The sequence below is a fragment of the Emydura macquarii genome, unplaced genomic scaffold (assembly GCF_026122565.2).
Source record: "Emydura macquarii macquarii isolate MOO-44397 ecotype Brisbane River unplaced genomic scaffold, CSIRO-AGI_Emac_v2 contig_2129, whole genome shotgun sequence".
NCBI classification, from domain to species: Eukaryota; Metazoa; Chordata; order Testudines; family Chelidae; genus Emydura; species Emydura macquarii.
In genome coordinates, this window is record NW_027132266.1 from 222,270 (window position 1) to 235,959 (window position 13,690).

Here is a 13,690-nt window from a genome sequence, read left to right on the forward strand (position 1 = left end):
TTTCAGAAAGATATTTTGTGAGGACTTTTCCTCACTTTTTTTTTTTACAGAAAAACCCCAAAGAAACAAAAAACAAACAAAAAGAAATAAAACATACTTTTAAAAATCTTAAAATATAAATAAAGTGTTTGTTCTAGGTCAAACAAAACCTTTTGTTTCACTCACAATTTTTCCCCCCACTTTTTGTTTTACTGAAAAAATTGGAAAATCTTCATTTCAGATCAACCATGGAAAATGTTTGTTTTGATTTAGAAGTTCAGACATTCCTTAAAAAATTGATTAGTCACCCAGTTCTACTAACTGGCAGTTCATGTTTTTCTCTCGTAGTTAAATTGCAAATAAAATTCAACACTAGAATACAGACTTCTTTTTTCTCTGGTTGATGTTCTTTTCTCTACCCTTTTACGTGTTTGGAACAGGATGGAATTTCAACAACAGCAGGGACAATAATAGCGCCAGCCCATCAGAACTGTTTCCTTTTCCCCCAGAAGGACAGTTATTACCCTGTTTAATCCCACCGAAACAACTGTCAGAAAGGGGGGTTCTTTATAAAACACATAGAGAAAGAGACCAAGGAATATTACTAAAATATAGGTCTTACTTAATATTTATATTTTAAATGCATAGTATTTTAATAGAATCATAGAAGATGAGGGTTGGAAGGGACCTCAGGGGGCCATCTAGTCCAACACCCTGAAAACCAGGACCAACCCCAACTAACTCATCCCAGCCAGGGCTTTGACAAACAAGGCCTTAAAAACCTCCAAGGATGGAGACTCCACCATCTCCCTAGGTAACCCATTTCAGTGCTTCACCACCGTCCTGGTGAAAAAGTTTTTTCTAATATGCAACCTAGTCCTTCCTCACTGCAACTGGAGACTGTTGCTCCTTGTTCTGTCATCTGCCACCACTGAGAAAATCCTAGCTTCATCCTCCATGGAACCCCCCTTCAGGTAATTAAAGGCCGCTCTCAAATCCCCCCTCATTCTTCTCTTCTGCAAACTAAAACAACCTAGTTCCCACAGCCTCTACTCATAAGTCATGTGCTCCAGCCCCCTAATCATTTTTGTTGCCCTTCGCTGGACTCTTTTCAATTTGTCCACATCCTTTCTGCAGTGGGGGGCCCAAACAGGACACAGTACTCCAGATGTAGCTTCACCAGTGCCAAATAGAGGGGAATAATCACTTCCCTCTATCTGCTGGCAATGCTCCTACTAATGCAGCCCAATATGTCCGTCTTTTTCTTCTTCTTCAGTGTCTTTAATAAAACGTTCTGATAATTCTCAATGGTATGTTTGCCACGAGACTACACAGGTCGAGGTATCTGTAGTCAAAATCCCATGCCATGTTTGACAGTTTAGTGTCATGTAGCATCAGGGCCATGTGAACACCTATTATTTTCTGGTCCCATTTATTCCAAACATCATCTGTTTCTCTACTGTCACTGTAATGTTAAGTGTGTCTAACATAGCTTGTCTCACTGCACTTGCAGGGGGATCAGCGGTTTCTGCACACAGCAGAGCATACCCATTCCTGCGCTACGTGGGGAAGAATTGCACAAGATTCCACCCAAAAACGGGGAAGGACAAGGGGCCCAAGAGGTGAAGGGGCTGCTTTTGGAGAGTCCAGAACTGGAACACAGGTACCACTGGACCCGTGACAGTTACCCTGCCTTGTTGCTGTCTCTCTTCACCTTGGAAGAAGCCCCACATGAGTAGGGAGACCGTACGTCCTGTTTTGGCCAGGACAGTCCCCTTTTTCAGCCCTGTTCTGGATAATCCTGAATTTTTTGACAAAACTGGGCATTTGTGCCATTTGCTCTTGCCAAGATCATCAGTTGGCAAGACAAATGGGGCAAATGCCCAGTTTTGCCAAAAAAAATGGGCGTTCGCCCCAGTACGGTGCAAAGGAGTATTTGGGTGTGGGGAGCAAGTGGCAACACCAGCCCCATGCATTGGGGCCCAGGTGAGCCCTGATGCCAATCAGTTTGGGCCAGCCCTGCATGGGAGAGGGAAGCTCGGCTGAGGCCTGTGAGGTGTCCTGTTTTGCCACTGGGAAATATGGTCACCCTCCATATGAGCCACGCTCTCCTGGTTGTGAACATGTCCTGGGCCATCCACCTCGTGTGTAACTTTCTGCAGTTCCTTGAGTGGTACGGAGAGAGGAAGTTCTGTCCAGCAGAGGAGTTAGATACTTCTCAATAAGGAACAAACCTGCAACGTTTATAAATTCCCCGTGGGAAAGAATGGAGCCTAGCTTAAGAACCATCTGTCCGGGGGGCTGCTCCAGACCCGCGTGCCCTCGGAATGCTGGATCCCCTGCTCTGGGGGAATCTGCATGGCAGGGTGCCAAGGACCTGGGACCTGTGAAGCTGGGCCACTGAGGATCGGTGTGACAGGTCTTCCATGGTCTCCTGACCAGGCAGGATGGCAGAGGAGACAGGGCACTGAAAGGCTGGACTGCACAGGTGCCAAGTACTAGGCTGCTATGCCATATGCTGTAATTAGGCCTGGCTGATGCTTTGTCCGTGCGGACGGGCGGATGAGTCAAGTTTCAACATCCTCGCCCCCTTGCCACCCAAGCAGCTGTGCTGATTTGCTATGGGACCATTGCTTAAAACTGATCGTGCCATTCCACTGCCCTGGACTTGCAAACTATGCAACGTTGAGCAACTGCAAAAATTTAGGGGGTTCACCCTCCCGAGTCCCCCCAGATGGCATCACTGGCCCAAATCCCAGATTTAGGGCCCACTGAGATTCATAAATCCCCCCCTCAGTTGATGCGTAACCTGCGAGGCACCTAAACTCCAGGGTCCCTACGTATTTGCAGCAAATGTTCCCTCGGTGCCTACATTTCTGCTTGTGGGCATCTGCACAGGTACCTCACTCTGGGTGTCCGGATGCCTAAGCCCCCAAATGATGCAAAAAACAAGGGAAGAAAGCAGGTGTTCCTCTGCTTAACTCGCCTACAGGGCGAGATCCGATAGGTGTGCTCTGAGCTTGCCTAAGTCCACACAACAGAACCCCTGGGGGAAGAAACTCAGCTGCCTCCCTCCGGACTTTTAGCCCAGGGCTTCAGGGAGTTGCCTGGGATGTGAGACCCCTGTCTCGCATACCCACCTCTGCCTGAGGAAGAAGAGATTTGCACATGGTCCTGGTGCCTCTTCCATGATTGCCCTAACCACAGAGCTCCTGTTGAAGCTGTTCCACTTTGGACATATAAAGACAGGTGGGGGGAGGACAGCATTATAGTCGTGGCCGTCAGAACATCCTTGCCAGAAGATGTGGCCAGCCATTGCCGGAGGATGTTGTGAAGGCCAAGACTATAACGGGGTTCAAAGCAGAGTTAGATAAGTTCATGGAGGAAAGTCCATCAATGGCTATTAGCCAGATGGTCAGGGATTGCTGTGTGCCAGAGGCTGGGAATGGGTGACGGGATGGATCGCTGGATGATGACCTGTTCTGTTCATTCCCTCTGAAGCACCTGGCATTGACCACTGCCGGAAGACAGGACACTGGGCTGGGTGGCCATGGGTCTGACCCAGTCTGGCCATTCTTAGGTTCTTAAGAGAGAGAATCTCTCTATAACTCAGTGGGTTGAGCTTTCCCCTGGGATCAATTCCCCTTGTTTCGCTGAGAGATTATTTATCCAGAGTGGAGCCACTGCTACAGGACAGATTGAGGGTCCCCCTCCCACCCACCACCTCAGACTGTCAGGTCCCTTCCTATTCCCTGGCAGATGGGGGACTCCTAGATCTCAGGTGCGTGTCCTAACCACAAGGCTAACAAGTCTGAGCCAGGCTCCACTGCTCCCCACCCCAACCGCGAGCCTGAAATGCCTTAGGAGGAGCTGACTCCAGGGGAGGCTTCACAGCGGACAGTCTTAGGCTGAGGCAGGTATCGGACACCCTCAGAGGGGCCACGTTCAGGACACGCCCTCCCTGTGGCTTTCGTAGTGCGCTGGCTTTCGGGGATCCCATTCAGAGGCTTCTTCCTCACCCGCTTCAGGCTTTGCGAATCCCAGTGATTTTCTTGGCACCTAAAAGTGAGGCGCTGTGATGCTCAGTCTCACAATGTCCCTTTGCCACCCCTTTTTCAATCTAGCTTGAAGGCTCAGTCCTCACAGCAGCTCATTCAGCCCCCCGTCGAGGAAGTGCCCCAGCGAGCTGGCAGGAAGTTTTCAAAGCAGCCAGCTTCCACCACAGGTTTCTATTTGGACAAAGCAGCAAATTCAGCAAACACATCTTTCATCAGAATTTAGGAACCGGCTCTGCCCGCTACCCAGGCCTTGCGGCTGCTGTTGCTTGCTCACTATGACTTGTGCTCCTGTATCGTTGCGTTAATAACAATGCAAGAGCTCCGGTGAGAGATAACGGAGTGGCACAACCCCTTCCCAGCACGCTATCTACTGTGACTCAGCAGCTACTCGGGTCTAGGTGGGTACTTTGCACAAGTGCCTGCTGATTTCTCTTGACAACAGCCCTGCAGACTTGACTGCACTGTCCCCAGCAGGCAGACACCGATGGTTCTGTGAGAATGCTTTTCCAGCTGCCTCTCTTGGAAAGCATCTGAACAACAACAATGTTCCCCATCTTTGGTTATAACTATCTATAACTAATTATCAGAAGGCAGGCGTGAGAACCTGAGCCATCATCACTCTCTGTTGTAGCAGGAGAGAAAGATTTTGGGTTTTTTGTTTTTTAAATCTGAACCTGATGCAATCCCTGCCATTTTTCACTCTTTTGATTTATGTTTGGAAAGTGGAAGCTCTAAATCAACCAGAATGTTAGCTTTTTTTTTTAAACATTTCCACTCTGCGATTCAGTAGGGTTTGTACTCCTAACTCCCTGGAAAATCCCACTTGATAGTCCTATGAGCCGAGATGAACTGTTACTTTTCTCTGAAACAGATAAAGGGAAGAAGAAAACAGCTGTTTGGGGTTGATTTGTTCCTCCCATCTAGGCGCTCCCTGAAGCTTCCATCTGCTACTGAAGGAAGAGTTCCAGATTATCAGGAGCTCTACGGGGAAATCTGGAAGAAGCTGTGAAAATGTCACAGCTGACAAATGTAATTTTTTTATCTTTCAGAAAATTGTGTTTGTTGAGGCAATTTGACAATTTGACAAAAGATTTTTTCAGTTTTTGGATTCGGTTTGACACAAACAATTCCCCCCCCACCAATTTCTCAGAACTTCCAGTGAACCAAAAAATCAGTCATTTGCCCAGCTCTTCCTTTGCCCTTGGCTGAGGTTTCTAGACACAGACAGGATAGAAATATGAAGACTGAATTCTGGGAAACCTCTGAGGGACTTGTCCTGTCTGTGCACATGCCCCAAATCTCAATTCCCTGGCAGCCTTTGGAGAGATGAGATATTTTATTTGGCTTTTATTTTATTTTATTTTAGGCAAGATGATAGAGATATCTGGCTTCCCCATGAGCTCTTGGAGGGTGAGAAACAAGCCACTGGGAACAGAAAGGTGAAAGTCCTGCAGTGCCTCACGCACCTTGGTATTGCCTGTCATTAGGCATCATGCCCCATAGCACTAAGGAGGATGATCTAGCAGGTTAGCCATGTGGATGGTGACTGAGATGCCTGGTACAGTGGGAGGAAATGCCTCCAAAATCCTTCCCATGGAAATGTTCCCCTGGGAACGCAACATTCCCAAAGCACCAGGGGGCAACCCACAGCCACAGACAAACAACCCTTATATCCTTTGTCAGGGCTCAAACTTGGGGGCCTTCAGTGCTAAAAGCAGAAGCCCCAGAGCCCTTAATTTTTTGATGAACAATTTGGCCCCTCCAAAAAAGAAAGCAAATTTTTCTTATGGGAACTAAATTTATTTCTTGAGCATTTCTTCAGCATCCGTTATTTTTGGACACAAAGAATAGTCCTTCTACATTACACATGATTGTTCAAACAACAAAACAGAAAAACCCAGTGCCTTAAATCAACTCTGAGTCAGGATTCCAGTGCAAATCATTAGGAGTTAGGAACCTAAATAGCTCAGGTGATTCTGAAATGCCCTCTAGGCACTTATCTGCATCCCTCTGAAAATCATGGTCCTGGTCTGTGGGTTGGTGCATAGGATGTTAAGCACAGAGGTTCAAAGTGTCCGGAGGGATGCTGGGCTACCACTGTGTGGTTATGGTTAAAAATGCAGGATAAATGCATTTACTCTTGATACAGAAAGGGACACAAGTCATTAGGCACCAGATACGGAATGCTTCCTAACACACGGCAAACAAGTCTTGGAACTTGAGGCTCCCTCTGTGAATTGCTTGAAAGGATCTGGACCAAGAGCTGAAGAGTAGAGATTTATCAACATTCCTAGTTCATTTGTCATTCTCTCTTTTCCCTCCCACAGAATAACATGCCCAATATCGCCGTCCTAGGATCCGGCGGAGGTCTGCGGGCCATGATTGCACTGCTGGGAACCTTGGTGGAGATGACGAATCAGGGCCTGTTGGACGCCGTCATGTACCTGTGTGGGGTATCGGGTTCCACCTGGTAGGTGCCTGTCAGTAGCAGTGCGAATGAGCTGGTTTCCCTGCAGAGTTGGTGCTCACTGGGGCATTCTGAGTGTTCGTTAGCTCTGTACATTGTCAAGGCGTTACGGGTGAGATTTTCAAAAGTGCCTAGAGGTGTGTGCACTGCAGACAGGGGGTGTGATGTGGCAGACATAGACATCCCTGAGCTAGCTTTAACCTCGCTGGCTCGGGAACCGATGGCAGAGAAGCTCTGGGCCCACAGCACAGGCTGTACAAAGCTGCCTAGGAGCCTGGGTCCGTGCCAGGCAGCTCCCCTCACTGACAGCCGTGCTGCCACATTGCACTGCAAGTGGCTGGGTCAAAGCTAGCGCAGGCCGGTCTACACATGCTGCCGTCACACCGCTGACTGCAGGACAGATGTGTGCTAAGGGACTGACCTTTTGACTTGCAACGAGACGTGTGCTCCTCTGTCTGCATTGGAAATCCCACCATTAGCTAGAGCAGACAGGAAAAGGGTGCAGGGCAAAACAGAGCTGAGGTGACACGATCAAGTTTCAGATCTGAGACTGGAACGCTTGTTGGTCTGGGATTGATTTACACACCCACAGCTGGGTATAACCGTTCCAGTGAAACCTCAGCTTCAGTTTCCTCAATGCAAAGCTATTTATTGGGAAGCAGGCACACAGACAAACAGCAAAGGCCATACCATGCCTCTGCTTAATAAGCCTCCATTTCCCAAGCATAGACCCTCAGTAGCTGTGCTGGCCCTACACAGTATCCGGTTAGCAAACAAAGCAGGTATAGCTACCGCTTCAAAGTGGAGACCGTTTCCCTTCTTCTTCCTTCCTCCAGGTACTTGGTCTGTTTTCTGAGTCCCTTAAAGCAGGGTGTTGGCTGCCCCAAAGGCCTCAGGTTCTTCTTCTTGAGTACTTGATCTGTTTAATGGTCCTTTGTGGTAGGGTGTTGGCTACCCTGAGACCTTCTGGTTCCAAAGTCCCTCTTCATATCTGAATTGGTGTGTGTGTGTGTTACCACTGACATCTTCTGTGCAGTCATAATTGCTCCTCCCCATGTCATAGACCCTGTACTGACAGTGTAGTTTCCCCATTAGCTCAAAAAAAGCCCTGGGCTCTGGGTCAGGCCTGATTAGCGTGCTCAGCTCCGTGGGGTAGAGTCAGAATGGCTCATGCATGCTTCATCGGTCCTACAGCAGCCGGTAATGGAGATTCTCCAGAGCTCAGAGAGGCAGGGGCCGTGCCTTTCAGCACAGGCTCTTACCTCTATCCCTGTTATTGCCGTAAATTTCCCCGTGGCCATGGATGAAGTCGTTGCTAAGTCACAGATTTGTTACAATGTCAGTGTGCTAATTATAATTCCTTGTAATAAAATAAAAGCTATAAAGATTAAAAGGGGCAAGGGAGATCCTATTCCCTTAGTCTCAGCCATCTCTGTTCTGGTTCACTGAAAGGTCCGTGTCCCTCCTCTGCGATGACAAGGACTGGACAGAGAAAATGCAGGACTCTGACAAGTGTGTCACACAGCCTTTTTCCAAGGTTCATGGAGTTGGCAAGAGGCATATGATATTGTTAGCAAAGCAGCTGACAATGAGCATTTCTCTCTGACTGATGTCTGGGCCTCTTTCTTCGTCTATCCAACATTGGAGCAGGTGGGTTGCTGGTTAAATCCAGAGTAGATCCACTGAGAAGTAAAGGATTTACTTAATATATTCCTTTGTGTTCCTCTCAATCTCTGATGAGTCAGATTGCACTGTCAGCAAGTTGCAAATGACACTGAGCTGGGGGGAGTGGTAGATAGGCTGGGATACGTAGGGATAGGATACAGAGTGACCTAGACAAAATGGATGGTTGGGCCAAAATAAATCTGATGAGGCTCAACAAGGACAAGTGCAGAGTCCTGAATTTAGGATGGAAGAATCCCATGCACTGCCACAGACTGGGGACCGAGGGGCTAGGCAGCAGTTCTGCAGAAAAGGACCTGGGGGTTACAGTGAACAAAAAGCTGAAGATGAGTCAACAGGGAGCTCTTGTGGCCAAGAAGGCTAATGGCATATTGAGCTGCATTAGTAGGAGCATTGCCTGCAGATTGAGGGAAGTGATTATTCCCTTCTATTCAGCACCGGTGAGGCCACATTTGGAGTTTTGTGTCCTGTTTTGGGCTGCCCATTCCAGGAAGGATGTGGGCAAATTGGAAAGAGTTCAGTGGAGGGCAATGAAAATGATTAGGGGGCTGGAGCACATTACATGGGGAGAAGCTGAGGGCACTTTGCTTATTTAATCTGCAGCAGAGAAGAGTGAGGGGAAATTAAATGGCGGCCTTCAACCACCTGAAGTGAGGAGGATGGAACTAGTCTGTTCTCAGTGGTAGTAGATGACGGAACAAGGAGCAATGGTCTCAAGTTGCAATGGGGGAGGTCTAGGTTGGATATTAGGAAAAAGTTTTTCACTAGGAGGGTGGTGAAGCACTGGAATGGATTACCTAGGGAGGTAGTGGAATCTCCATCCTTAGACGTTTTCAATATGTGGCTTGATAAAGCCCTGGATGGGATGATTTAGTTGGGGTTGGCCCTGCTTTGAGCAGAGAGTTAGACTAGATGACCTTCTGAGGTCCTTTCCAACCCTCATCTTCTATGATTCTATGACTTCAAGCCTGTTTATGGGATTTGGATACGTAGTTCCCATTAAAATGAGTGGGAATTTAGCATCTAAATCTATTAGATTGTTTTGAAAAAAATGTCACCCTAGCATCTGATCCTCAAATCCTTGACTTTTCAGAATATTAACTGATGTAAAGAGAGCTAGAAGGCATGAAAATATCAATCAGTCTTGAATTTTTAATAATGGACTCTTGAATCTAGCAGAGGAAAGTTCTAACTTGATCCGATGGATGTTGAGGTTAGAGAAATTTAGACTGGAAAATAGGTGTACATTTTTGACAGTCAGAGTAATTAACTATTGGAACGACTTACAATGGGTTGTGGTGATTTGTCCACCACTGACCATTTTTAAATCAGTATTGTATGTTTTTCTAAAAGATTATTTAACCCAAAACTATTTCTTTAGGTTTTATTTTTTGTTAGTTTCGGGTCATTTCTGGAGAGGTTTTTTTTTTTTAATTTAGCTAAATTTGCAAATGAAATACCATTTCAAAGCAGAAAGCTGAAACATTTCATTTCAAAATGGCCAAAACAAACCATTTAAACTTATTTTGCATTTTTTTTCTCAGACGAAAGAATTCACCAAATTCGACCTCCATTCACAAATAACGTCAATGTGCTGAAAATGAATTTTTCATTGAATTTGTTATTTGCAAAAAAAAAATAAAAATAAAATAAAAAAAGGCCTTGCTTTACTGCTCCCTAACTCCTATTAATTGTGATGGAACTCAGGCCATGTCTACACCAGAGCTGGAAGTGTAATTCCCAGTTCAAGGAGACACACCCACGTGAGCTCTGATTGAGACCCTATGTACGAACCAGGATGGGTAGTTACACTGATATTCTTATTCTACTAGCCCGGATATGTCTCCTCGAGCTGGTAATCAGACCTTCCTTCTCCATAACAGGTAATTCCCTATGTACTTTCCTTGCTTAGGTGCTTTTGAAAAGCTCGTTATGTGTTGATCTGCATCTCTAGGTGCCTAAATATTTTGGAATGTGTGGGCCTAACTCCCTGAGGCCCATTTGAAAGTATCCGCCATGGACTGTAAACACGCTGTTGTTTGTCCATACAGTGCATGCTAGAATAAGGCAACAACAACAAAGATGAGGATTGTGTCAGTAAAAAGGGTCTTTCTAATTCCTAGCCTGAACTAGACAGTAACAGAATTGCTGGGAACATCACCACAACGTGGGTCTTTCTGTGCTAATCAATTCTTACCTTTCCAGTACGATCAGACCAAGTTATCTCAACACCAGGAGGCCTCTGCAAATGGAACAAATCCTTACCCCATCTATGCAGCAGTGGAAGCAAAGAAAGTGGATAAAACAGGTGTAAACAGCTCAGGTAAAACAATAACACACTGGTGTTATTAGTGAGAGCAACCATGCCTGAAATTTCAAGTCCTCTAATGAAAAATAAATACTGATGTTGCCTCCTGTCCTTTCTCCTTCTATAAACCCTTTGAGGAGGAGTCCCCATTTACTCGAGCTAAATAAAATCTACCAAAGTATTTTTCAGTCTAAAAATGACCTATTTAGAAAACATGGGGGGTTGCATAATCCTGTCAACTTTATATATATATAAATTTTTCAAACAAATTTTATATCGAGGACTTTACCAAAATGGTTATCGATGTTCTTCAGAAAGTGAATGATTTGTTATTGTCAGGAAATGAATAATTTCCCTCACTGTTTTGTCGTGGAAAAGCATCACACTGCTACATTTTAGAGTTGGATCGGGTGCAGCTTTAATTGTGACACACACAATCACATAACCATAGCTATGGGGAATACTATAGCCATAGGGAAAACCCAGGTGGCTATAGGGAAGTCAAGCAGCATGTCTAGATGCTGGGCAAATGTACTTCAACTGGCTAACAGATACAAAAGACTTATATAGGGGTTGCTTAGGTTCATTTACATGTTGATCGCATAGTGGGATTGGATTAACAGTTTATACTTAACAAGGTAGACAATCACAATGCATAGTGGGCACACCAGACGCCCTCCCAGAGACGCCCAATGAGTCACTTGAGTATACAATGGTGTGAGTCTCTGTGGGGCCGGTAAGACAAAGGGACAAGTACTGGTACTTATCAAACAGGTGAAGTCTGTTCACAGACTTCAATAAGACTTAAGGCTCAACAGAGAACTTGCCTCTCGGGTGTGGTTCAGAGACCTCTTGTGGGACTTTAACATCTTTATCCTAATTTCAGTTGAGGCCTTCTGTTAATGGTTTAGCCTGGGGCTTCTATTTCAGTTTCAGGCTACAACTTCAGGCCAGGCCTTCCATGACCAGTTTCAGGCCAAGCATTCTATTAATAAATGTAATGCTTATTTCTTTGATTCCACAGTTTCAATAGAGACTTTGAAAACATTTTCAAAACCAATGCCTATCAAATCAGTTTTTGATAAATTGCTAAAGGAATTTTGAAAAGAATCAATTTAGAAAATGAAAAGAATTTGGAAAGCTTCAGAAAATCTTTTCAAATTGATGGTTGGGTTCTTGGATGGTGGGTGGAGAGTGGCCATGATGGCCACAAGAGGAATTCTGGGGTATGCCAGGACAGCACATGTTGGCCTAGGGAGAAAACAGCAGATGGTGGAGGTCACCATAGAAAATGGCATGAAAATGACCATGGATGAAGGAACAGACTGAAAAATGAGGTGCAATTCACTGGTTGAGCAAACAGAGTGTAGGAGAGTGGGGATGACAAATTATTGCCTTCAGCCAGAAAGGGGACAAGAAACTGACTTGAAATGATCCTTTTTTCAAACCCTATGTACGTTTCACAGGGACCTGGTTTGAATTCACCCCCCACGAATCTGGCTTTCCTGGCCTGGGGGCATTTGTGTGCACCGAAGTCTTGGGAAGCAAATTTGATAACAAGACGTTGAAAGAAAAGAAGGAAGAAAAAAATATCTGCTACCTGCAAGGTGAGCATTCAAGATTCTGATTCTTAGCTGATAGATAGATAGATGTTGCAGGTCCAGCATATTATTCTAATGCAGCACAATGTCTACCTCACGTTGTAGACATGTCAGGAATGTTTCCAGCCACCCAACCCTGTAGGTCTCATCTCAATCTCAGAGCTCTCTTGCAGCTGCTTGTATCTATCCAGCTTTTCTTCAAACTCATTCTTCCTTCCATACCCTCACCCCTATTTCCACCCCACTCATGACATTCACTCACATATAACACCCTTTGCTCACCCTTCTTCCATCCCCTCATCTTTTCTTCAATCCACTTCGCTCCTTCTGAAACGTGGTTAATATTAATATAGATAGTGGATCCCATGCACAGATCTCAACATGCTTTTCAAAAGTTTAGTGAGCATCGAGATATTCATTTTACAGAGAAGGAAACTGAGTCACTGAGAGGAGAAGTGGCTTGTCCAAGATCATGAAGGTTGGAAAAGGGAGGTGAAGGAATAGAGGGCAGGTCTCCTAATGTCAAAGCTACTGCCCTATTCCTAGAGCGGGGATTTTCTAAAGAGCCTAGGGAAGTTAGGAAAACCAACTTGCATTGAATTCTGTCAGCTGATTTTTAGTTGCTTGATTATAGTTACTCCATTTTTGCAGCTTCTTTGTTTATAAGGCAAGGCCGTTCCACTCTGTGCACAGATCATGGAAAGTTCTTAGGAATGCAGAAGGAGATAAGCCTCGGCTTGATTCAGCAAGCTATGCAACCTTAATAGATAAGCTGTAGTTAGCTGCAAAACATCTGTAAAAGTATCTTATGAATAATGTATGCCAAATAATATAGACCAATAGTTATAGAAAAAATAAGTTTGTGCCCTTGTAAGGGGGATATGTATGGTCTTGTCATGAATGTTTAAGTAGCAATAAAGTATAAAACTGTCTGTAATCCTTTGTTCAGGGTCTTTTTCCACTGTCCACTTGTGGGCTTGGGAATTAACCTTCTGCAGAATAAACTCTTTTGGAGACTGTCCAGCCTGAAATCCTGTGTGGGTCTCTTATCGGTACAGGGTAACGAACCACACTTGGAATCTTTTTCCAACAATTTGGCGACTCTGGTGGGACACCTTGCTTGCCAACCCCGAGTTCCTGCTCCAGCCAACGCCTCAGCCGGCACTGAGTGAAGTCGCCCTGAAAAGTTTTAGACAGAGGATGGAACTCGGTGGAAGGCTGTAAAGCGTCGAGACCCTTTGAGTCTCACAGTCTCCAGAGATTCCAGGTACCTTTGTATTTTGTGTTTGTTGTCTGTTTCTTTGTACTAGACAGGCTTTTCTTTTGGGAGATTCCAAAAAGGGCACCCTAGCATCGTCCTTGACGATGGCCATGCGTTATGTTTGAGGGCTCATTAACGCAAAAGTCCAGGATGGCACAAGTTTTTTTCGTGCATGGAATCTCCCTACCCTTTCTTTGGTCTGTACCTTTAATTTTGCTTGTAATAAAATTCCTCCGGAAGTGGGTTAAAAAAATATATGCATATCCCCCATTGTTCTGTGCACAGGGTGTCCACAGGGTGTGCTTAAAAAAAATATGTGCTAATTTAAATACT

The 13,690-nt window shown here is 45.4% G+C and overlaps 1 pseudogene; it reads left to right on the plus strand.

Annotated features, from left to right (window-relative positions):
* Positions 1–2,060: 2,060 nt before the first annotated feature.
* LOC137160093 (cytosolic phospholipase A2 gamma-like) lies at positions 2,061–13,159 on the plus strand (annotated as a pseudogene).
* The last annotated feature ends 531 nt before the right edge of the window (positions 13,160–13,690 follow it).